The sequence below is a fragment of the Panthera leo genome, chromosome B2 (genome assembly GCF_018350215.1).
Source record: "Panthera leo isolate Ple1 chromosome B2, P.leo_Ple1_pat1.1, whole genome shotgun sequence".
Lineage (NCBI taxonomy): Eukaryota > Metazoa > Chordata > Mammalia > Carnivora > Felidae > Panthera > Panthera leo.
Window position 1 is genome coordinate 96,867,907 of NC_056683.1, and position 24,753 is coordinate 96,892,659.

The 24,753-nt window shown below is 45.2% G+C and overlaps 1 long non-coding RNA gene across 1 annotated transcript in view; it reads left to right on the forward strand.

Moving 5' to 3' along the window:
* The window catches only part of LOC122220241, a 48,480-nt gene extending 24,260 nt beyond the window's left edge, over positions 1-24,220 (forward strand). The window contains exons 3-4 of the long non-coding RNA XR_006202743.1: positions 20,230-20,353; positions 24,197-24,220. This is a non-coding gene — a long non-coding RNA (uncharacterized LOC122220241). The remainder of the gene's footprint in view (positions 1-20,229; positions 20,354-24,196) is intronic.
* The last annotated feature ends 533 nt before the right edge of the window (positions 24,221-24,753 follow it).

The window sequence follows — 24,753 nt, forward strand, 5'->3', positions numbered from 1 at the left end:
TTTTCAAAGCTTCTAACTTTAAGACACACTATCTGGTTGGTGTGGGTAATCTGGTGTTTCGCAAGCTGGTGGAGGGGGTGGTTTTGTTTGGGGGCGTTTGTTTTGGTTCTTTTGTGCCTCCGAAAAAGGAATTTTCTTTTAGCGCCTTTCTAAAAATGTTTCCACCGTCTCAAGCCCAAAAACTGATGAATCTTCCCTGGGGAATGGAGGGTGAAGGTGTCAGCCACGGACTGGGATGAGTCCCAAGGCTAATTCTTGTTCGCCTCTCTATTTGCAATCGCTGTTAGGCTGAGGATCATTTTAATAAATAACAATGAACTGGAATGGCATCTAGAGGGCTTGTCGGCAACATTTAAAAGCCAATAGAGTTTATAATTCTACTCTATCATTTCTTATTGATTAGCGTAATCAAGATAAAAAGCTAGCCGGGCTCGGAGAACTTCAGCAGCATATCATTAAAGATAAGAGTCAGTTAATTCTGGAGCTAGGGTAATGTGGCTGAAATGAAGAGTTCATTTGCATGAGATGCTGAGCCCAGTAACAAGGGGACAAAAATCACTAATTAGGATTGCAGAATGTCGCCCTCTCTGCAAGCCCCCTTTCCAGATCGCGGACGAAGTGGAGATCCACGTTTATGTAAATCTAGGGCTGGGCAGACCACTCTCTCTCCTTATAGATGGTGGTTATCATCTCCCGTTCTCTACACCATCCTGCTGGCCCGGCTGCCGGACTAGGGTGGAGATGAGGGTCAGTCCAGACAGATCCTCTCCTTCCCTGCCCATCCCACTCCCCAACCCCGAGACCGCCAGAGCTCAGCTCGCCCACTCCTTTACGGAGGCTCACGGGCGCGTGTCTGGTGCCTCAGTGAACTAGTCCCGGTGTCAATCTTCGCCACGAGTTCTGGCCTGGTCCGTATGGGCGACCTGAGGAAGCCCCAGCTTTGGTGCAGCGCCCGTGGGGTGAGGGGTGGAGCGTTGCACCTGCCCAGGCCCCACGGGAAGCTCGGGGCATTTCCCGCGGCAAGGATCCCCAAAGGAGGCCCAGGTGTCAGGGCCGAAGTCGGTGACCCCCCCACTCGGATGGCTTCCTCTGTCTCCCTGCTTGACCTAACATACGGGACCGAGCCAGTCCATGGGCGCCCAAGAGCGCGTGTTTGCGCACTGCGAGAGCAGTTGGGAGTGCGTGCATGTACACTGTGTGCCTCAATGTACAGGAATGTGTGCATACCTGTGTAACTATATGTGTATGCAAGTGAGTCCAGGTCTTGTGTAAATCTGAATATGTTTCAGAAGCTTGCTGCGGCGTGAACGTTTTTACTGCATGTGCGTACACAAGTGATAACGTTCGTGTAAATGATTTGCAGTGCATGTTCATGGGTACACATGTGATATTGTGTATGTACTGTGTGATGTGCTTGTGGCGCGAAGGGTGGGGGGGGGAGTGACAGCCTGGAGAGGTTCCCCAGAGGGAAAAGTGCTACAGGCGTCCGGGGTTTGGGCGCCCAGGGGTGAGGTGTGAATTGGACGCTGCGGGAAATGGGGGCGAGGTGTTGGCGGGAGCGGGAATCGCCCGCGGCAGGGGTGCCTCGGGGGCCCGTAAGAGGCGAGGCGAGGCGAGGGGAGAACATCCTTCTTGCAGCACTTGGCCCTCCCACTCCGCCGGGCGAACCATCAGGAAAAGCAGCTTCATCTCTCGGCCGCTGGAGATTCCCTCAACCCACCCCGGGGAAGTGAAAGTGGACAAAAAGGCACCCCAAGATAAGCTTTAACGTAATGAGAGAAGTGGACGCAGAGTAGCCGCTGGACGAGCAAGGACTGCGCGTTCACACCTAGGCCCCAACCCTTTTTCTGCTCAAGGTGGTTTGGGATTCATGTCCTTTGCGGCCCTCCCAGTCCGCTGCTGGGGGAAATCCCGCATCCACGGGAGCTGGGGAGCTGGGAGCTCTCAAAGTTCCTTCCCAAGGAGGGAAAGAAAAGCGCGCGGCTGCTGGGGCAACCCCTCCCGGAGAGACCGCGGCCGCGCCTGGAATCCCGCCCGACATCCCGCTTTTTACATCGGCCTCTTTAGAACTAACTTTGCCCCTCACTTGGCTGCGGCATAAAAGAATCAAGGCCTATGTCAGATAATTGTAGGTGTCAGCGTGGAAAGTGGCAGTGTTTGCACACTCTCACAGGTCTCGCTGTGTCTGCTCCCGAAGCTTCGCGGGCCTCTCACGCCCCACCCCCCGCCCACCGCGTGGAGACAGCAGCTTCCTGGGCCGACAGCCCACGGACCCCATGCGCGCGTGCGCCGAGCACCTGCGCCCGCGCGAGCGCGGAGTCGTCGAGGCCGCGCGCCCTCCAGGGCCCGGGGCCGGAGGTGCCCGCGAAGGGCGCGTTGCTTTAGCATCGACCCCGCCCCCATCTCTCTCTCCAGGGATTTTTTTTTGTATCTGAGCACAGCTGGGGGCTCCCTCACCACCCACCCCTGGGCCTCCCCATACAGAATAAAGTCAGTCTGTATTTAATGGTTATGGCGGATGTGAGGGGGATTTGGCAGAGGCAGAAGAGAGGCCTTTCGCTCTCAAATATCTCTCCTTACGTCGTGTGAGTCTACCAACCCACCACGACCCCATATTCTTGTGCGGGTGTCTGACTCGAATGACAAGCGAGCTGATTTTTTCAGTACATAGCTGGGAAATGTAGTGAGTGATAATAGAGATTTCTCTTTCATTTTTTACGCTTGACTTGGTTATTGTTGCTTTTCTTTTCCCGTGATTCCTTCTGAGGATTAGCTCTGACTTCCCCACTATTGGCGGTCAAAGTGGCCCCGACTCGGGATGACAATTGACGGGGATCAAGGGATTGCCCATTCTGTGCCTGTAAGAACGGATTCGTGCCAGAGAAACTCATCAAGTGGAGGCGGAGAATAAAGACCGTTCGGGGGTAAATGTATTCATTGAGAAGGGTTCTCCCAAATTGCTTCTAAGTTTTTTTAATGAAAAGTAACGATTGCAGCAATCAGCGGCTTTTTGGCGGATTACAAATCTGGAGGGAGCTGCGGCGCTGCATTGAAAAGCGCCCCCGCCTTCGCACGGGGCAGCCGGTTCACAGGAGCAGCGCGAGGGCGGGGGTCCCCGTCACCAGACAAAGGCTGGAGGGGGCAAGCCGCGTAGGGTGTCTTCGGGCGCTCTGGCGCGCACCCGGGAACCAATCATCAACCCGGCGCAGGTGTGGCAGAGAGAGCCTTCCCCCTCCCCCCTACACACACCGAGGGGCAGGGGCCTGGGCAAAGTGTCTAGAGAGGTGGACCCCATCGCGGCCACTGGGTAGATCCGGGCATCAGCAGCGAGAAAGGTGCGTGAGAAACACCAAGCAGGTGACGGTGGGGCGGAGGAGCCGAAGGTGCGAGTTGGCTCCTCCACCTCCACCCCGGAACTGAGCACGCTAGTTTCTTCTTTTAGGGACGCCCGATTTTGCAAACAGGAACCGAAAGCGTGGGGACCCGTCAGGTACGGGTGGGATATTCCCCAGGTGTCCTGGGCAGGAGGGAAAGTGGGGTCTCCTCCCCCGGGCGGGGGCACGATGGCCTAGAGCCGAACCTGGCGGAGCTGGAGGCGCGAGGGCGCGCCGCCTGCCGCCCACACGCTTTGGTCTGGCCCGCACCAGTCCCCTCCGCCCCGTGGAACCCGAGCGCACGCCCCAGCTCTCCCAGAGTCGGCGGGCACGGCCTCCAGGCCCGCCCTGAGCCCCGGCCTAGGCCGCAGCCTCCCAGCCCCAGGACTCGGGGAGTCGCCTTAGAAAATGGGGGGAGGGAACGAGAGCGCAGAGACAAAACGCTATTCTCACAGAGGTTGAAATCAGCTGCAGCGGTCTAAGGCAGCCGCATTCAGCCTGACTTTTTATACATTTATTTTTTTTAATAGTGTATCTTAGCAGGGGGGTGGGGGTATGTTTTTTCAAACCGACTTCTTTAAGGCTCTCTGAAGTAAATAAGGGAGCAGAGAGACAAGGGTGGGGAAGAGAAGAAGAAAAAGAAAGGCTCTCCCCTCTCCTACCCCCCTCCTCAAGTTTAAAAAGAATAAATCCAGCAGGCAACTCCACAGCCCTGAAGGTTTAACTTTTTTTCTTTGCAGCTTGTCAATGCGACCATTGCTTTGATGGGAGGCTCCTCAAGGTGACACATTTCTGAACTTCACCCCCTTTTCAAACTAACTCCCTACCTCCTTGTTAGTGGCCAGCTCTGAACTTCTGCAGAGTGTTTTTGTGTGAGTCAAGGCTCATTCACGGGCGCTTTTGTGGGCCTCTCCTCCTTTCAGGCCTCAGCGTGTTACACCAATTAAAGGGCGACGTGCTGTAAATGTAATGGGCCGCTCAGCGATTGTTTCTGACAAGCAACAAAACACATCGATCCACCCCTTAGATTAGGCCGTTGAAGGGGAGGTTGAGGCCGGTCAGTTTACTGAATAGTTTGTGAACTGTAATTCTGAGGACTCATGTGAAAAAAAGTCTCTTCCCACCTCCCTCAGCTTGCTTCCCTTCCCCAAAACCTCCAAAAAAGGAGGGAGAGAGAAAGTGAGAGAGAGAGAAAGAGAAAAAGTGACATCCATGGGGCAGAATGGGGTCACTACAGAAAAAAAAAACAAAACAAAACAAAAACGGTGAGTTGCTTGTCTTGTCATTTGGACTGTCCAAAAAGCCCCTCCAGTTCTTTCCCCTCCTTCCTTACTTCTTTGAACCTGGTCATTAGTTTTATTGGCCACAGTAGCCTTCTCCCAAGTACCCCCCCCCCCATTAGACTTGAGATCAGGGTAGCAGTGAGGAAAAGTCAGGTTGTCTTAGAAAATCCCACTGGGGTTTGATCTGGTCCTAGTGGGACAGTGATGAGTCCCAGGCTGCAGCCACCCCCTCGTCTCTCCCCTGGCAGGGTGCTCAGCCCCTCCTCTTTCTCCACAACCCTGCAAGCTGGAGCTGTGGAGCACCACCCCCCCCCCACCCCCCTCCCCTCCCCTGCCAGGCCAGCACTGTCATCACCAGACAGTTAAAGAGCACATTTCTCCTGGAAAGCATAGGTTTCGAGATTACCTGCTCCATCTTCCTCACAAGTTCTGAGGCCCAGAGAAGTGACTTGTCCAAGCTCAGAAAGCATATAGCTGAGCTGCAACTGGAGTTCAGATCTTTCATCCCATCCCATCCCATCAAACACCCATCCTCCCACACATCACCGCCCCCCCCCCCCCCCCCCCCCCCCCCCCCCCGCCACCACCAGCCTACCTCTGAGACAGCTTCTCCACCCTTCCTCATACTCAGGCAACCCTAGCTCCTGAGGCTTTGCCTATATGTTCCTTCTCTCACTGCCCTCCTCTCCATCCTGCCACACTCTGTCCATCCCCAGCCTTCCCAGCCCAGCTCCATTCAACAGATAGTTATTATTAGTTACATACAAAGAACACCTTGCATTTTCTATGAAACTTTCCCCGGCCACTCTTCTTCACCAAGTCCCCTCCTTACTCAAATTCCTCCACCTGGAATCCTACCAGCCTACATCACTTTCTGCCTGGAAATCTTCTAGGCATTCCTCAAGACCCTGCTCAAATGACACTTCTGTGAAGCCATCCCAGGACGCAAAGACCCCAAGGAAGGAAAGAGGCATAGCGTGATGAAGGAACTCTTTGAAGCCTAGCGTGGGGCTAGAGAGAGGCACAAAGGTCACATCTCCTAAAGCCTTGTGGGCCACATGAAGGATTTTGGGTGGTACCCCAGAAGCAATGGGAAGCCACTGAATGGTTTTGAGGGTCTCTTGTCTAGATTGAACTTGTTGAGAATAGGGATGGTGTCCTTTTGCTCTCTGTGTCCCTCTATTCCTATCCCAGTGTCTGGCACATAGTGCCTGAGAACTATTTGCTGAGTGCATAAACGAACTAATAATTCATTAAATACATACCATCCAGCCCTTCCTTATCTCTTTAAAAAAAATTTAAATATTTATTTTTGAGGAGAGAGAGAGAGAGAGAAAGCAGGGGAGGGCAGAGAGAGAGGGAGACACAGAATCCAAAGCAGGCTCCAGGCTCTGAGCTGTCAGCACAGAGCCCGATGTGGGACTTGAACCCACAAACTGGGAAATCATGACCTGAGCTGAATTCAGAGGCTTAACCCACTGAGCCACCCAGTTGCCCCAAGCCCTTCCTCATCTCTTAATTCTAGTTAATCAGCTTACAAGTGCCAAGATGGTAGGGATCAAGTCACAGTGTCTCTGAATTCTCAACAGAACCTAGTCGATGCTATTTCCATGCTAGGAATACAGTACATGCTTGCCCATTGACTAAGGTGTGCAAAGGCAAGAAAGTAAAGTCAGGAGGCCTGACTTCTCGTTGCTAATACTAATAGCCTTACCTTGGGGAACATCTTACTTAAATCACTCTGAAGCCTTCATCAATAAAATCTTCATCAATAATAAGTTCTTCGTCAATAAAATGGGAACAATGCTACTCATTTCTTGGGCTGTGAGGACCAACCAATACCATTTGTATCAGAATAACTTGATTGTAAGGGAATACGTTAATGAATGAAATTTAGTGCGTGCCCTGGGGTCAGGGCAAGACCAGTGGTGTAGGCACCACTTTAAAATGACAAAAGAAGGTCCTGGAGCAAGCGGGGTCTTGGAAGAACTCCTCATCTCGCAGCGGTTGGCTCAGAGCCCAGCCGGTTCCACATCTTCCCCCAGGGCGTGTCTCCGCTGCTGACACCCTTCACACTTGGCTCCCTATATGCTCCTGCTCTAAGAAGCCTGTTTCGCAGAAGCCCCAATTCCCTTGTTGCCTGTAGAAGGCTGCACTTGGAGATGAGGCAGCTGGACCCCGGGGTGCGGTGGCAGAAGTCATGCAGACTTTGATTCCTGCTAACCCAGGCAAAGACCCACTCGTGGCAAGAGCAGACAGGGCCCACCAGCCCCATGGATACTCACCAAACTCTGCTGCCCGGTTGCCATGGAGTTCTGGTCCTGGAGGCCCGCATGGTGTTGGAGATGAAATGTGAGTACTAGAGCAGAGACTGCCAGCATGCTGGGGGGTGTCTGCTTGCGTGTGAGTGTATGTCTGTGTTTGTGTTCCAAACCATCGTAGTTAGCCTCTGCCAAACATAGTGGGGAAAGAATCTCCTAAGAGAAAGGGGAAGTCTTTTTAAGTTTCTACATCCAAATAAAATAAAGAACCAAACTGCCTCTTAAGTCCATTTAAGAACAGAAAGGAGAGAAACTTGGGCGTCTTATCTTTACCTGTTGTGCTTTCATCTGAACATTTTTTAACCTCAAGGAGCAGGCATAGAAGCTAATATCTGTAAAGCTCTGAAGCAAGCCAGCCAGCCAACCTGCCAGGGAGAACTCCAGGAACACGAGGGGTAGTCCAGGCGGTGGTGGGAATCGTTTGGCAACTCACATCTTCCCTGTGGAGATGGCTTTCGTGTCTGCAGGCTAAGTATATGCCAAATGAGGGGCCTGCCGTCATCGGAGCTAACGTGGGAATGAATTTGTCCTTAGAGACTTTTCACGCCAACCCGATAAGTGTACTGCTAAATCTTCTCTCCCCGGGCCCCAGATAACAACAAAAGCTATCTTTCCTCTTCTGATGCATGAATCCCTCAGCTACAAGGAATGCATGTTGCTTGGGCTCATTGTCAGCTCTTGCAACCATAAGTGATTTCAGTCAAGGATTCTAGGCCTGAATATTTTTTTGCACTGGACTCCTCCCAGAGGATGTTTTTCAGATGAGCTCCTGCCCAGATAGAGTTGTGTGTTCTCAGAGGAGAGTCACTTTGGCAGCTGGAAGGTGCGGAGCGGTGGATGGGGAAATTGGGAAGCAGCACCAAGGAAGCGAAGGGTAGAGAAGAATTTCCCTGGGGTGGGGGAAGATAGTAGCTGTGGCGAAGGGAGGAGGAGCCTCCAATCCCTGGAGAAGACACATCCATCCAGAGGCGGTCTACGGAGGGTACCGGTGCTGCATGCGAGCTGAGCGGTGCTCTCCTTGCCATGGGATGGAAGGTGGGGAGGCAGAAACCTAAACAAGAGAATTCAATTACATCTGAAAAAGAATGGGCTAAATTAGGATTCGGTCCTTGGGCCTGTTCCAGAAAATATTTGTGAAAAGTTGGTTGAAAGAATAAGAATACCACCATCCAAACCCTAATTTTGCTATTATATAGAAGCCCCAATTTCTTTGCAGTTTCTGATTAGAAAAATGTTTTCCTGATTCTGTCTTTGCTACTGGTGTGTGACCTCTTAATTTAATTTTGGTTTTTGCTTCTACAAACCAAGTGCCAGGGAAACTTTTTCCTGTGGTGTAGCAAAGACGGGGGAATGTAGAACACTGGTAATTATATATTATGTACCTAATTCATTTAATTAGCAGTTATCGTGCATCCTTAATGGTTCCTAGCCACAAACTAGGTTTATATCTGAGGATAGCAGCTTGCTTCAGAGATCTCTCATGTGTGTCTCTGTGATGCAGAAAGAGGGAGACTGTTCTTAGTAGAATGAGGTTAGAATTAGCCAGGATGCCCCAACATTTCCTGCTGCCTTCTGCCTCTGCCTTGACCTGAGCTGAGCCAGTGAGGTTGGTGCCCGATCAGTGATACCACCGCCCAGTTTACTCAGATGGCCAGTCAGTGGGACTGGGATCCAAAACCCAACATTTTTTGTAAAATTTATTTTTGACTTTTCAGTCACTTGCCTGATCTGGTAAAGAGAATGCTCCTAGGATTCTTCAGTTCCTCTTCTCAAGGAGTGTTGCTAACCCTTTGAGAGAACTCTCATATTTATGGGAAATGTTACACATTTGGGAACATAAACTAGACAGAAAGCTCAAATTTAGAATACATGGTGCTTTTTTTTTTTTTTTTTGGTGTCATGTGACATTTCATGGTCGATGGAATTCAGGGCTGGTGCAGACAGTTACACAGGCTACACACTGTACAATGATAGAGGGACAGAGTGATAGAGGGAAACATTCAACAGATCATGGATGGAATTGGGTCTTCTGCTCTTGGGGATGGGGGTAAAAACAGAGGATTCCCTCTCTTGCTTGTGATCTTTATTTCACCAACTTAAGATAACTGCAAAAGATGTTGAAAATAGTGTGTTGCTTTTGGATAAAATGACAAAATATAAGATCTGGACCCAGGCAACTTGGGCCTAAACTCTGCCTCTGCCTCTGCCTCTGCCATACACAAGCTGAGTCTCCTTGGATGGATTCCTTAACCTCTCTGTGTCTCAATTCCTCATCTATAAATAATAGATAAACAATACTACATACCAAGAGTAACCACATCATGGGTTCGTGAGGATTAAATGAATTAACACATGTAAAAACCTTAGAATCATGTCTGGCACATTGTAATTGCTCAAATAATATGTTACAGTTATCCTTTTATATGTTGAAAAACGTGTACTTTTCCTCTATTGTGGCAAAGGATAGAAACACAAGTTTCCCATTATTCTGTTTAGACAAAAAGTAAAGTTCTTGCATGGTTTGGCAGGAAGAGGAAAGGTACTCAGGTAGATAGAACAGGTCTAGTAACCACCTGTTTTGACCTTGGCTGTGTCCTCTACAGCTGTAGTTTCCTCATAAGCAAATTGAGGATGATAATAGTATCTACCTTGCAAGATTGGTATGAGGATTAAAGACAAAACCTGGAAAGGGTCAGCACAGTGCCTGACCTTTAAGAGGCTCTCCAGAAGTGTTAGCTATTGTCAAATTGAAATTAAGCCAAGACATGGCATTTGGATACTATTATCTCCAGAGTCACTGAGGGTGAGAAAAATCTTCCCCCTCCCCAATCCCCCAGCTAAGGGCAGTGATCTAAAAATCTTTAGGTGGGGTTGATGTTCAGACCCTAGTCGTCTTCTGGACCGCAGGACCTTGGTGTTTGATCTGTTTCCTCCACCTCCTCCTAGGTCCTGGTCAAAAGTAACATTTGCAGAAACTGAGAAAACTGGTCAGGGGAGGTGGAGATTGTCCCAGTGCCTTTTGTACGTGTGATGGTGTTCTGAGTACCAGATCATCAGCTCCATAGGGGCAGCTCTATGTCTGTTTCTGCTCAACATTATATTCCCAGGGTCTTTAGTTAATATTTGTTGAGTAAGTCTTAAAAATATATTATTAATGCCTTTCTTATACAGTAAACCTGAACTCAGTGAATGGAACTCTCAATTTACCTCATTTTTTTTTTTTTTACATCTCACCTTTTTTTAATTTGAATACAGTTGACACACAATGTCACGTTAGTTTCAGGTGTACAACACAGTGGTTCAACATCTCTGTACATTATGCTGTGCTCACCACAAGTGTAGCTACCATCTGTCACCATACAACCATATTACAATATCACTGACTATATTCCAATGCCTTTTATTCCTGTGACTTTCTCATTGCATAATGGGAAGCCTGTATCTCCCACTCCCCTTTACCCATTTTGCCCATCTCTACCCTCTCCCCTCTGGCAACCATCAGTTTGTTCTCTGTATTTATTGGTCTGATTCTGCTTTTTGTTTGTTTATTTATTCATTTTTTTTGTTTTTTACATTCTATACGTAAGTGAAATCACATGGTATTTGTCTTTCTCTGAGTTATTTCACTTAGCATAATACCCTTGAGGTCCATCCATATGGTCACAAATGGCAAGATCTCATCCTCTTTTATGGCTGCGTAATATTCCACCATATGTATATGTGTGTGTGTGTGTGTGTGTGTGTGTGTATACATACTCCACTGTATGTATGTATGTGTGTGTGTGTGTGTGTGTGTGTGTGTGTGTGTGTTCCATGGTATGTATGTGTATGTGTGTGTATCTTCTCTATCCATTCATCTATCGAGGGATACTTGGGTTGCTTCCATATCCTGGCTATTGTAAATAATGCTGCAATAAACATAAAGCTGCATATATCTTTTCAAATGAGTATTCTCTTTTTCTTTAGGTAAAAACCCAGTAGTGGAATTACTGGATCATACAGCATTTCTGTTTTCAATCTTTTGAGGAACTTCCATACTGTTTTCCACAGTGGCCATGCCAATTTACATTACATCAACAGTGAAATGTAGCAGTACACCAGGGTTCATTTTTCTCCACATCCTCACCAACACTCATTATTTCTTTGTGATTCTGGCCATTCTAATAGATGTGAAGTGCCCTACATTTCACTTTGTGCAAGAGGAAGCTAATAGAACTAGCTCCTATGAGGAAGTTAGTATATTAAAAAAAAAACTAGTCATATTTTTTCAGAATGTGATCAGGATTTGCCCAGATTCAGCCCAGTTTCTATACCTCACACATGGGGACTGTTCACATCATAGAAGTCATTCAACCTTTATAGAGCAAATCTTATATACCAAAGACTGAAATAATAACTTATGCCTTTAATTTGCTAATTAATTTCATGTATAAACTCAAAGTAATTCCCCCTGAGATAAAAAGAAAAGACAAGTATTACCACCTTCATTTTCTCTTTCTCATACGTGGAAAGTAGGGCTCAGAGAAACTTGGTGATGTTCCTGAGGTTCCTTGATGATATAGCTGGGATGCAGCGGGGTGTTCTGACCCTTTAAACACAGTACTGTGTCCACTTCTCCCTAGGATCTCTTCTTTGGGAACTGCTATTTAAACTCATGACTCACATGTCACCAAGAGAACAAATATTGTCACTATCTTACAAGGAAAGTAAACATTTTTTTTAAGTTTATTTACTTATTTTGAGAGAGAGAGAGAGCATGCACAAGCCAGGGAGGAACAGAGAGAGTCCCAGGCAGGCTCCATGCTAACAGCGTGATTCTCACTAATGGTGAGATTATGACCTGAGCTGAAATCAGGAGTCGGACATTTAACTGATCCATCCAGGTACCCCAAGAGCAGCTTTTTTTTTAAGGTTGTCATTTAATGGGTATAGAGTTTCGGGGTTACACGAAGAAAAAGTTCTGGAGATTGGTTGCACATCAAAGTGTATTGAACTGTACACTTAAAAATGGTTAAGATGGGGGGAGGCGGTACCTGGGTGGCTCAGTCAGTTGAGAGTCTGACCACTGATTTCAGCTCAGGTCATGATCCCAGGGTTGTGGGATGGAGCCCCACATCCAGCTCCGGGCTAAGCACATGGAACCTGCTCAGGATTCTCTCTCTCTCTCCCTCTGCCCCTACCCCCTGCTCACTCTCTTTCGCTCTCTCTCTCTCTGTGTCAAATAAAAAAATTTAAAAAAAAAGAAAAAGAAACCCCTTCCAGTGAGATTTTTTTTTTTTTAATACAAGCATTTTCTGGTTAACACAAAGGTTTTATCAGAAAATGAGTCAAGAATACCTCACTCCCCAATCTACCCATTAGTCCAGATTTAAATGTAATCATCTAAGATTTAAAACAGAAAAAAATAAGGCACTTTTGGATATTTCTAACAATCTGAATAGAAACGTTCAGCATGCATTTCCGCAGCTGATGATTTACACTGCCTGCCAGGCACATCCCACCTGTGGTGACAGAGAGGGTGGTAGGCCAACCTTCCTGGGGCTGGAAGGCCCTTGGCTTCCTTGGTGGTAGGCCAACCTTCCTTGGTCCTAGCACAAGAAGCCACAGGGCCTCAGAGAGAAACAGAGACAGAGACAGAATGAGTAAGGAGTAGCAGCAGTTTCCCCAAGAAGTCCAGCTATACTTTTCCTGTATCCATCCAATAACCACCAGCCCTCCCCTACACATAAGTTTGAATGGATCTTTTGTCCTTAAAATCAAATTTACTTAGCTTAGGACAGTTGTGAGAAAGGCTGCCCTCAAGATGAATTGGATGGGAAAGGATGGAGAATCTGTCTGGTCACAAGTCCTGGGGGAAACTGCCACACCAGCCAAGTTTGTCTAGCATCCTTCAATCTCCCCAAGCTCACCTACTTCTTAGCCACTCGCCCTCACGGGTGGCCTACACTCCCACAGTGACCTTTGCTTCTGAAAGGTCCTAACTGCCATATTCTTCTTAGGTTCCTTTTTGGAACATTCTCCAAGCTTCAAAATTACTGTTACAAGTTTCTTGGGTAGGTATTAAGATTATCTGACCAAGCTAACTCATCCTAACTTGAGTAATCCCCAGAGAATTACAAGTTATACCCAGAGATGTCTCAGTCAGTTAAGCTCGGACTTCAGCTCAGTTCATGACCTCACGGTTCGTGGGTTCAAGCCCCCACGTGGGGCTCTGTGCTGACAGCTCAGGGCCTGGAGCCTGCTTCAGATTCTGTGTCTCCCTCTCTCTCTGCCCCTCCCCCATGCATGCTCTGTTTGTCTCTCTCTCTCAAAAATGAATAAACATTAAAAAAAAAAAGTTATACCCAGAGAATTCAAAAGATCTTATGAACCAAAAAAAAGCTCTGGTTTGTGGGTTTTTAAAATATTTTTTAATAATTATTTATTTTTTGAGAGACAGAGAGAGAGACAGAGCACGAGCAGGGCAAGGGCAGAGAGAGAGGGAGACACAGAATCTGAAGGAGGCTCCTGGCTCTGAGCTGTCGACACAGAGCCCAAGGCAGGACTCAAACTCATGAACCATGAGATCATGATCTGAACTGAAGTCAGATGTTTAACTGACTGAGGCACCCAGGTGCCCTGGTTTGTGAGTTTTATGCCAGAAATGTTTCAGGAGCCCAAGAATGGAGTGTCCTGAGTCATGTGCTCACCCCTGGTCAGTAAGCAGAGGACACAGGAGCATGGGGCCCACAGGGCAGGCCAAGGTGGACAGTTTTATTTTATTTTATTTTTAAAGTAATCTCTACATCCAATGTGGGACTCAACTCATGACTCCAAGATCAAGAGTTGCATACTCTACCTGCTGAACCAGCCAGGCATCCCACAGCAGACAATTTTAGAAGGGGATATGAGCTGTTGCAATAATTGCTATCTCTTTTATATGGTTCTTGTGTTAATCTGCTCCAGCTGCCATAACAAAATGCCATAGACTGTGTAGCTTAAATAATAGAAATTAGTTTTCTCATAGTTGTGGAAGTTGGGAAGCCCAAGTTAAAAGTGCTGGTCAGTTTAGTTTCTGGTGAGAGCTCTCTTCTTGGCTTACAAATGACTGCCTTCTCTCTGTGTCCTCACATGAGGAAGAGAAAGCTCTGGTCTGTCCTCCTCTTTTTATAAGGGCACCACCCCCACTGGATTAGGGATCTACCTTCATGAACTCATTTAAATTTTATTACCCCTTCACAGGCTCTATCTCCAAATATAGTCACATTAGGGGTTAGGGCATCAACATATGAATTAGAGGGGGGAGAACACAAACATTTAGTCCATAACATTCCACCCTTGGCCCCCCAAAATTCATGTCCTTCTCACATGCAAATACATGCACTCCATTCCAACAGCACCACCCCCCCAAAGTCTTAACTCATTCCAGCATCAACTCTAAAGTCTAAAGTCCAAAGTGTCATCCAAATAGCATCTAAATCAGATATGAGTGACACTTGAGGAGGTTTGATTCATCCTGAGGCAGAATTCCTCTCCAGATGTAAACCTGTGAAACCAGACAAGTTATGTGATCCCAAAATACAATGGCCGCTGGGACAGGCATAGAACAGACATTCTCATTCCAAAAGAAAGAACCAGGAAAGAAGGAAAGGGTGATGAATCCCAAGTAAGTCTAAAACCTAGCAAGACAAATTCCATTAGCTCTTAAGGTTTAAGAATAATCCTCTTTGGCTTGATGCACTGCCCTCCAGGGTCACTGGGGTGACAGTGTCACCCTCAAGACTCTGCAGGCAGCCCCACCCCATCAGCTCTCTGCTGAGGGCCCCCATCATGGCTCTTTTCAAGGACTCTGCCCTCTGAAACCAAAGAGGAAATAGCCTTGCTCCTGGGTCTGGGGTGGGAGTAGTAGCCCTAGTGATCTATAAATCACCTTCAGGATTATTCTTCCCTTTTCTTGAAGGATAACCCATATTAGCAGCCTTCCTTCATTCTCAGTTTCTAGAAGCTGTCAGTGTTTCTGATGGCATAATCCCATCTCTGTTTCTGGTTTCTGCTGAGATGGCTGATTAGATCCATGGTTCACACCACATTAATCTCCTTATCAAAGGGTTGCTTAGCCATTCCCTTTGGGTTCTTTTCAGAACACCTTCTTCATTTTTGCAGTGTGGGTAGGCTGAGAATTTTCCAAATCTTTAAGTTCTGGTTTTATTTTTGCTTAAGGATTCCTTCTTCAACAAATTTCTCTCCTTTTACCTTTTAGTACTTTGCTCAGAAATCCCCTCTGCTAAATATCTGATTTCATCACTCACAAGTTCAACCTTCCACAGAACAGTATTTAACACTATTTAACACAGTTGAGCCAAGTTCTTTGCCACTTTGTAAAGATGTAAAGAATCATCTTCCTCCAGTTTCCTACAATCCATTCCTCATTTCTACTTGAGACTTCACCAGAATGGCCTTTGACATCCATATCTCTACCAACATTCTGTTCATGATCATTGTTGTGTTCCCTAAGAAGATGGAAGTTTTCTCTCCAGTTCTCTTTCTTTCTGAGCCTTCACAGCCTTTAACATCCGTCTTTATAGCATGCACCTCAAACTCCTCCAGCCTCCACTCATTCCCTAGTTCCACAGCTGCTTCCCCATTTTTAAGTATTTATTACAGCAGCACCCCACTTCATGGTACCAAAATCTGTATCTGTCAGGGTCCTCCAAGCAATCAGAACCCATAAGACGTGTACCTATACAGAGATTTATTATAAGGAATTGGTTCAAACGATCATGGAGGCTGACAAGTCCCAAGAGGTTCAGTCAGCAAGCTGGATACAGAAGAGTCAGTGCTGTAGTTCTGGTCCAACTACTGGTGCACTCAAGATCCAAGAAGAATCGATGTTTCAGATTAAGCCCAATGTTTCAGATTAAGTCCAAAGGCAGGAAAAAACTGATGTCCTCAGCTCAGAGGCAATCAGGCGAGAGGAGTTCCCTCTTACTCAGCTTTTTAAATTTTATTCAGGCCTTCAACTGAATTATGAGCTCCACATTAGGGAGGACAATCTGCTTTACTCAGTCTACCAGTTCAAATGTTCACCTCACAGACACATCCAGAATGTTTGACCAAATGTCTGGGCACGCTGTGACCCAGTCTAGTTGACACATATAATAAAGCATCACAGTTCTCAACCTCATAAATCACCCTAGATTTGTAAGTACACATTGAAATGCCCTGGGGAACTTTAAAAACATCCCATACTCTGGTCCCACCCCCAAAATTCTTATGTAGCTGGTCTGAGGTGCAGCTCTTGGGAGTTTTAAAAGCTCCTGGGGCACTCTAACATGCAGTCAAGGTGGCCAGATGAGGGACTTCTGCAAGCAAACTTAGTGGGGCAGAGAAGCCACTGAGGAGTGCTTTCTGTGACTCACCCCACAGCTACTACCAACTACCAACTAAGAGTCTCTTCATCCAGTTAGTTGAGGGCCCTTTTTTCACTGCTAGCTGTAATAGCAAAGCAATCTGACAATATAGGTGCTAAGTACACACATGGTAAAACTGATATGGCTTATGGTTTGTAATTTATGTGCTTTTGATTCCGTGCACTTTTTATCATTTAGCTGATTTTTCATAATTACTGCTTTTTCGTCTGGGTTGGGGGGCACGCCACCCTTCATTTTCCCCAGGGCTGTGCCCACAGCCAGACTCGGTCGACCACTGCTGTCCCTGTGCCCTGCCGGGTCTGGGTCTTGGAGATTGGCTTCCTGTGGCCTGGGGAGGAGGAAGACGCTGGGAGAATGACGGGGGAGAAACACTCCTCTCCACCCTAGCTGAAGAAGAGACTAAGGCCTAGGTGCGGGTGGAGTCACCAGATAGGATTCTGTATATTTAGATAGTAGTTCTGGTCCTTTCCTCCTAATGCTAAGAGCGGGGAGTGACACTTTGCTCTTCTCTGAGGGACAGAAATTCTTCCTCACTCTACCATGGGGTAAATAAGGCAAACCAAAATGGCAATTCACTGTCTGGGTGAGATTTCATACAGTATTTGCTCAATGTCAATCCAGAAAGAGTAAAAGTACACAGAAATGTTTTGAACAGGAAACAAGGGCTATGTTATCTTGCTCCGGGTTTTGTCATGAAGGAGAACTATGCAGAAACTCTCCACTCCTTAAAAGATGCTAATTTCTTCAAGAGAATTACTGATAACTTGAAAAACCGTGGAACCAACCTTGCCAAGCCCCCCTCGATGCAAACAGAGTCTCAGTTTGGGAAGATGGACCGTAGTGATAGTCGTACAACAATGTGAATGTACTGAATGCCACGGAACTCTACACTTCAACATGGTTTAAATGGTGTAAAAAAAAAAAAAGTTCCACATTAAAAAACAAAGGCATCCCACATTGAGAACTCACACCATCTTTAAATATGTAATACCAAAACAAAACCCCTGAAGGTTTTACTGTCTTAATCAGAAGTTCCGGGTTCACATACATTACAGGAGGCACGAAACGGGATGGCAGAGAGATCAGGTCTAGGCAACCGCCAACCGCCAACCAGTACCCACGCTTCCGAAAAGCCCCGTGGTTCTCAAGATGGCAAAGACCTAGTGAAGGTTTTGCTTAGTTGAGCTGGGGTTCTGGTGGCAGAGAAGCAACGCCCGGGAAGGGAGGAAGACAGGGAGAAATCTTCCTCCTGCAGCCAACGAGAAGAGGCCGGGCCGCCCACCAGGGTCGGACAGCCGCCCCCTCCGGGAGCTGCCACCCAGCTCCCCTGCCTGCCCTCGCCCTCGGCCTGCGGGGTCGCCACAGAGCCCGCGCTGCAGAGAGAGCGTCCGGCCCGCGCGGGCCACCCGGGGCCGCGCTCCGAACTCCCAGGGCCTCCTGCGGCTGCTTCGCCCGCCTCCCTCCCGCTCGCCCGGCTTCCAGGTTCAATAAGGATTACATCATGGAGCAAGTATGCGGGGCAGCCTGAGAATCAAAGCCGTCACAATCAGAGGCTGGTTAACTGTAATGTTGCTGAAACACATCCTTCCCACCCCCTCCTCTCTCCCCTCTCCCCACCCCAGCCCTCTGCTTTTCGTACTATTAAGCATAGTATTATTGGGGAGAGGAAAATCTGATCAAAACTGTCGACCGCCAACGGCAGATTTTCTATGGATTCTATAAAGGCCACCTTAACGATTTCCCTAATTAATGGATGACATCTTTGGCTGAAGGAGAGGCGATGGATTCGACTCCGTCTTCGTCTTTGTTACCCTTCTAATTAACTTTCGTAGGTCACCCAGGTCTCCCAAACCTAAAAAGTGAAGAGGCCCATTGTGCGAGGAGCAGTAAACTTACTTTTTCTGCTGGGGTACTTAAAAGGGAGAACGATTATAAGCCGAGAAAAATAACTCCATTTAAAAGCTTTGTGGCTGCAGAGAATGCATAGGTCCCTCCCTCAGAAAATAATTGAAACACCTTTTATACCAATATTTCTATGCATAATAAAAACAAATTAGCAAAATGCATCTAAATTCAGCAGCACTTTCAAATTACCTTTTTTGGAATGCAAGCCTCTGCAAGTCAACAAAAGGAGTGGGGTTTAGAGAGAAAATTGCAACAGCTACCAGCCTTTATGCAGGGCAAGTGCAGGACAGGGCCAGGGGCTCTCTGATACCTCTGAGTCACCTCCCTCAGGAAATGCTCCTGCCCAGGCTGGGGGGAGGGGGGGCCGGAGAGGGAGACCCAAAGCCTGTGGGCAAAAGGGCAGATCTTTTTCTGGATAGGAAGGGTCTTTGGGTGTTCAGAGATATGTTAATGATCTCCGTGAAAAACGGAAACCAAGGTGGTGGAAAAGCCGAAAAGCAAGATGAAACCCCACTGTGATCAGCGAAATTGACAAATCAGAACAATTTTTTTTTTTAAGTAAGACATATACCTGTTGGAATTTTAGCATTGGTGGATTTGCCACACTATGCAGATGAGTTGTATCTGCTGCTCTGGTCCCCTGGCATCTCTGGCCAAGCAGAGGAGACACTGAGGGAAGAGGAGGTAGGTGTTCAGCCTAAAATGGAACTAAGTTGGAAGCTCCTTTAAAGGAGAACTTTATTTGGGAATGCAAGTTGGTGCAGCCACTCTGGAAAACAGGATGGAGGTTCCTCAAAAAACTAAAAATAGAACTACCCTAGGAATGACCCAGCAATTGCACTACTAGGCATTTATCCAAGGGATACAGGTGTCCTGTTTCAAAGGGACACATGCACTCCAATGTTTATAGCAGCACTATCAACAATAGCCCAAGTATGGAAAGAACCCAATGTCCATAAATGGATGAATGAATAAAGAAGATGTGGTATACATATACAATGGAGTATTATTTGGCAATCAAAAAGAATGAAATCTTGCCATTTGCAACTATGTGGATGGAACTGGAGGGTTTTATGCTAAGCCAAATTAGTCAGTCAGAGAAAGACAAATATCATATGACTTCACTCATATGAGGGCTTTAAGAGACAAAACAGATGAACATAAGGGAAAGGAAGCAAAAATAATATAAAAACAGGGAAGGGGACAAAACAGAAGAGACTTTTAAATATGGAGAACAAACAGAGGGTTACTGGAGAGGTTGTGGGGGGGATGGGCTAAATGGGTAAGGGGCACTAAGGAATCTACTCCTGAAATCACTGTTGCACTATATGCTAACTAATTTGTATGTAAATTAAAAATTTTTTTTAATTTAAAAAAAAAAGAAAAAGAAACAAAAGAAAGGAGAGCTTTACTGAAAGGGGACTCTGCTGAGATATCTTACAAGGGAATGAGATTCCTAACCCAAGGACAATAGCAGCAGTGACTTTAGCATTGTTTCTGATTATAAACAGAACCAGAGCTAATTATAGAAAAGTACAAAGACTTTAAATACTATCAATATTTTAAATGTTTTAATGTTTATTTTATTTTTGAGAGACAGAGCATGAGTGAGGGAGATGCAGAGAGATAGAGAGAGACAAAGAAGCTGCAGCAGGCTCCAGGCTCTGAGCTGTCACCACAGAGCCCAAGGGGCGGGGGGGGAGGGGGGGGGGGCGCTCGAACTCATGAACTGTGAGATCATGACCTGAGCTGAAGTCCGACGCTTAACTGACTGAGCCACCCAGGCACCCATAAATACTGTCAATATTTTAATCCTATCTTTCCATTCTTTTTCTACACACACTCAAATTTTTACACGGTTGAGATTTGTATCTTGTTTTGTTCCTTTAGTACCATATAATGAGCATTTTTCTGTGTTATTAAAAATGGGAACAAGATCCTTTTGGAGTCCTGCCCACACACCTAGACTGAAGGTGCAGGGAACACCTTTATGCCCTCTCTTCTGGAAGAGACTCGCCACTCGTGGGACAACCAGTGCTCTGATGCATTGCTGTGGAAGTGTAAGTTGCTGCAATCCCTCTGGAAGAGAGGGCAGTTTGACATTATTATCAAAATTACAAAGACATATGTCCTTGTATACAGCAATTCCTCTGTAGGACTTTTCCCTAAGGTACACTTGCACATGTGCAAAATGACATATGTATACAGTTATTCTTTGCAACACTGCTTATAATAGGTTGAAAGCAATCTAAATGTCCATCACTTGGGGACTGGTTAAGGAAATATGGTACATCCATTCAGCGGAATATTACACAGCCATAAAAAAGATGAGGACGCTCATTGCACAAATTGAAATGGTCTCCAAAGTAGCCGGATGGGTAAAAAACAAACAATGACAAAAAGAAGCAGAATAGTGTATACAGTATGCTGCTATTTTTAGGGAAAGGCATGGTTGAAATACTCCTAAAGATTTTCTTCTAGTAGTAGTTGTCTTGGGAAAAGAGAACTGAGTGGGTGAGGAGCAATTGTGGGAAAGAGACATCACCATAACTTTTGAATTTATACTGTGTGAATATATTGCCTGTTCAAAAAAAATAAATACATAAGTTTTAAGATTTAAAAAGGGTAAGATTGCCATTTTCCAATCTGCTCTGTGCACATCTTTGTGCAATTCAAGGGTAGCCCATCTTTTTTTTTTTTTTTTTTTTTAATGCCTTCCCTTTCATCTCTGCCATTATACTTCCAGGGATTTTTTTTTTTTAAGATTTTATTTTTAAATAATCTCTGCACACAACGTGGGGCTTGAACTCACAGCCCTGAGATCAAGACATTCATATTCCACCAACTGAGATAACCACGCACCCCAGGGGTAGCCCAGTCTTAAAAGCTTCCTGTTCACTTCCACAAACTAAATAGCTTATTTTAGACTTTCAAAGTCTGCCTAGTTTAAAAGACCCCTAAAATGGAAGGTACACAGTCACTTTCTCTTTGAAATATTTAAATGCTTTTTTAATGAAAACAGAATACTGCATTCTGTGATTTAATTGTTCAAAATTAAAATTCAACAAACTATGAAGTCTGTATAAATAAAACATTCACAAGCTTCATCAGCACGTGCATCAGGACAAATGCTTTGGGGCTCAGGATTGTGGAAATATTTCCTAACATTTGAGATGTGCCAAGAAAGAGATAAAGAAATCAAATAAGATCTTGTATTACCCAAAATCTTTTGCCCACAAGAGTCTGATTTACTTGTATCAATCAATTTAAGTGATTCATGCTTTATGAGCTATTCTAAGTGATTGAACTAAAACCTGGAGCCAATATTACCCTCTCCCCACTCCTCAGCCCAATTTGTCAAAATGGCATGGGAAATGATTAAGTTGAACCATATGAAATTAGTGTTGTCAATGATCCAATGGCAGCAATTTCAAGATTTAACCTAATATTTTTCATCATGATGTTGCAGCCGACGGCTACATAACAGACATTGTAAGTTGCTCATCTGACATCCATTTCTCCTTTCTTCCCTGTTAGCAGAACTCCTATATAGTTCCCATTCAGGAAGGTAGTAAATCTCACCTCAACTAAATCATACACATGGAATTCCCATTTCTCTTACCTGTGATTGGTTTAGATTTAGGCCTGTGATACAGTTCTAGGCCAATAAGATATAAGAAAAGACAGCTAGATTTCTCTCCCACTGGACATTTTCATTTTCAGGTCCAGATAGACTGCCCAGAATTCTAGCAACCATTTTGCTACCACCAAGGCAGCAAGCATGCAGATGGGCCCAAGTAGAAAAACGGAGGGAAGCTGGATCTCCATGATAGTACTGAGTGGTTGTGTTAAACAGCTTTGACCTTGTCCTTCTTGTTACATGAAATGATAATTCTCCTCATTGCTTAAGCCATTTTGAGTTGGTTTTCTATTACATTCTAAACATCAATAGGCCATCCTGGCAAATATTTTTACCACTTTAAGTGATGTGAAGCCCATGTAGTGTCTTGTCTTGTAAAAGCTCCTCAAGTAGTTCTGTTGTGCTCCTCTAGTCAAGATTATTTTATTTTATTTATTTATTTTTAAATTTTACTTATTTATTTTTGAGAGAGCACAAGTGTGGGGCGGGGGGGGGGGCGGTGTAGAGTGGGGGAGACACAGAATCTGAAGCAGGCTCCAGGCTCTAAGCTGAAAGCTCAGCATGGGGCACAAACTCATGAACCATGAGATCATGACCTGAGCCGAGGTCAGATGCTTAACCAACTGAGCCACTCAGGTGCCCCAGGATTATTCTAAATCATAAAAATAAATGTCTCCTCAATGTCTTTAGTCATTAGAGAAATGCAAATGAAAATCACAATGAGATACCTACCACTTCACACACACTAGAATGGCTATAGTCAAACAGATGGACAATGACAAGTGTTGGAGATGATGTGAAAAAACTGGAACCCTCATGCATTGCTGATGAAAATGTAAAATTTTGTGGCCACTTTGGAAAACTGGCAGTTCCTCAAAAAGTTCATCATAGAGTTACCATATAACCCGGCAATTCTACTTCTAGACATGTATACAAGGAAATTGAAAATGTTCATCCACACAAAACACACAAGAATGTTCATAGCAGTATTATTCGTAATAGCCAAAAAGGAGAAGCAACACAGATGTCTATCAACTGATAAATGGATAAATATAATATGGCATATCCATACAATGGAATATTATTTGGCAATAAGAGTAAATGAAGTACTGATTCATGCTACAGCAGGATGAACCTTGAAAACATTATGCTAAGTGAAAGAAGCCAGACACAAAAGGCTACATAGTGTATGATTTCACTCACATGAAATGTCCAGAACAGAGACAGAAAGTAAACTAGTGGTTTCTGGGGGCTAGTGGGAAGGGAAAATGGGAAATGATTGCTAATGGAAATACACTTTCTTTTGGGGGGTGATAAAAGTGTTCTGGAACTTGAGAAGGTTGGTGCACAACTCTGTGACTATACCAATTATACACCTTTAAAAGGTGAACTTAATGGTATGTCCATTATATCTCAATATTATGAAAAATTAAAAAACTAAATGCGTCTCATAATTATAATTGTTTTAAAAAATTCTAGAATTACCATACAACTGAGAGCCAACTTTCAAAAGTACATATGGCCAATTCTTGAAAAGAAAGATGATTTTAAATCTAAATCTGCATTTTTGCAGTTATTAAGCAAAAATGAGTGGAGATTCTATCCTCCAGGAGACTATGAACTTCATGAGGGCAGGATCCTCATCTGTGTCTCAGTGTCAACATGTCCAGATGGACTACACATGTTATAGAAAAAGTGAGTGAATGGATCTTGATGCATTTTCTCATGAGCAATTCTGGGTTCAGTCCCTAATATAGGCCTCTGTTTACTTACCTACAAAATGAGGCTAAAGCAGTAACTATCTTATGGATGTATGTGAGGATTAAATGAGATAAGAGAACTAAAATTTTGCAAAGTCCTGGGACATAATAAGAGTCAATAAGAGGTACTTATTGGGGTACCTGGGTGGCTCAGTTGGTTGAGCATCCAACTTCAGCTCAGGTCATGCTCTCACAGCTCCTGAGTTCGAGTTCCACATTGGGCTCTGTGCTGACAGCTCAGAGCCTGGAACCTGCTTCAGATTCTGTGTCTCCCTCTCTCTCTGCTCCTCCCCCACTTGCCCTCTGTCTCTCTCTCTCAAATATAAATAAATATTTAAAAAAAGATTAAGAAAATAGGAGGTAGTTTTTGCTGTTTTGTTATTACTATTATTGTATTTTGGGACGCTATATCCACTCATCACAAGAGATAGAAATTTCTTACCAGTTGGCATGAGCAAATCTTGAGTAATCATTTTTCTTTTCTTTTCTTTTCTTTTTTTAAGATTTTATTTTCAAGTAATCTGTACACCCAACATGGGGCTTAAACCCACAACCCCAAGATCAAGAGTTGCACACTCCACCGACCGAGCCAACCAGGTGACCCGCGTTATTATTTTTCAAATATGCATTTGTTCTTGTTACAAAATTAAATAAGAGATTAGTGACTTTCAGATTCCGAAATAAAAAATAATTAGAAATTCAGATTCAGCAATCATAAGATTTTACGGGTCTAGAAGTACATGAAAAAAATCTAAAATATAATAGATTTGCAGTCCTAAAAATGACTGAAACATCTACTTTTTCAGCTGCTCCATTAAGTTTATGGAACCAAAGGCCTTTTAGTTAACTGGTCAACTTTCAGCCTATGTTACAAGTGTTTTAATTGTCTCCTTCACCTCCTCTTTCCACTTATCAATTTATAACACACACCTTATTTGAGTGCAGTATTTTTCACTTTGCCTACAGTTTAACATATATTGACACTGATAGGCTACAAACTGAGCTAACGATTGTTTGGGGGTAGGTAGGGGTTTGCTAGGGCCAAACTTTTGTCCTCCCA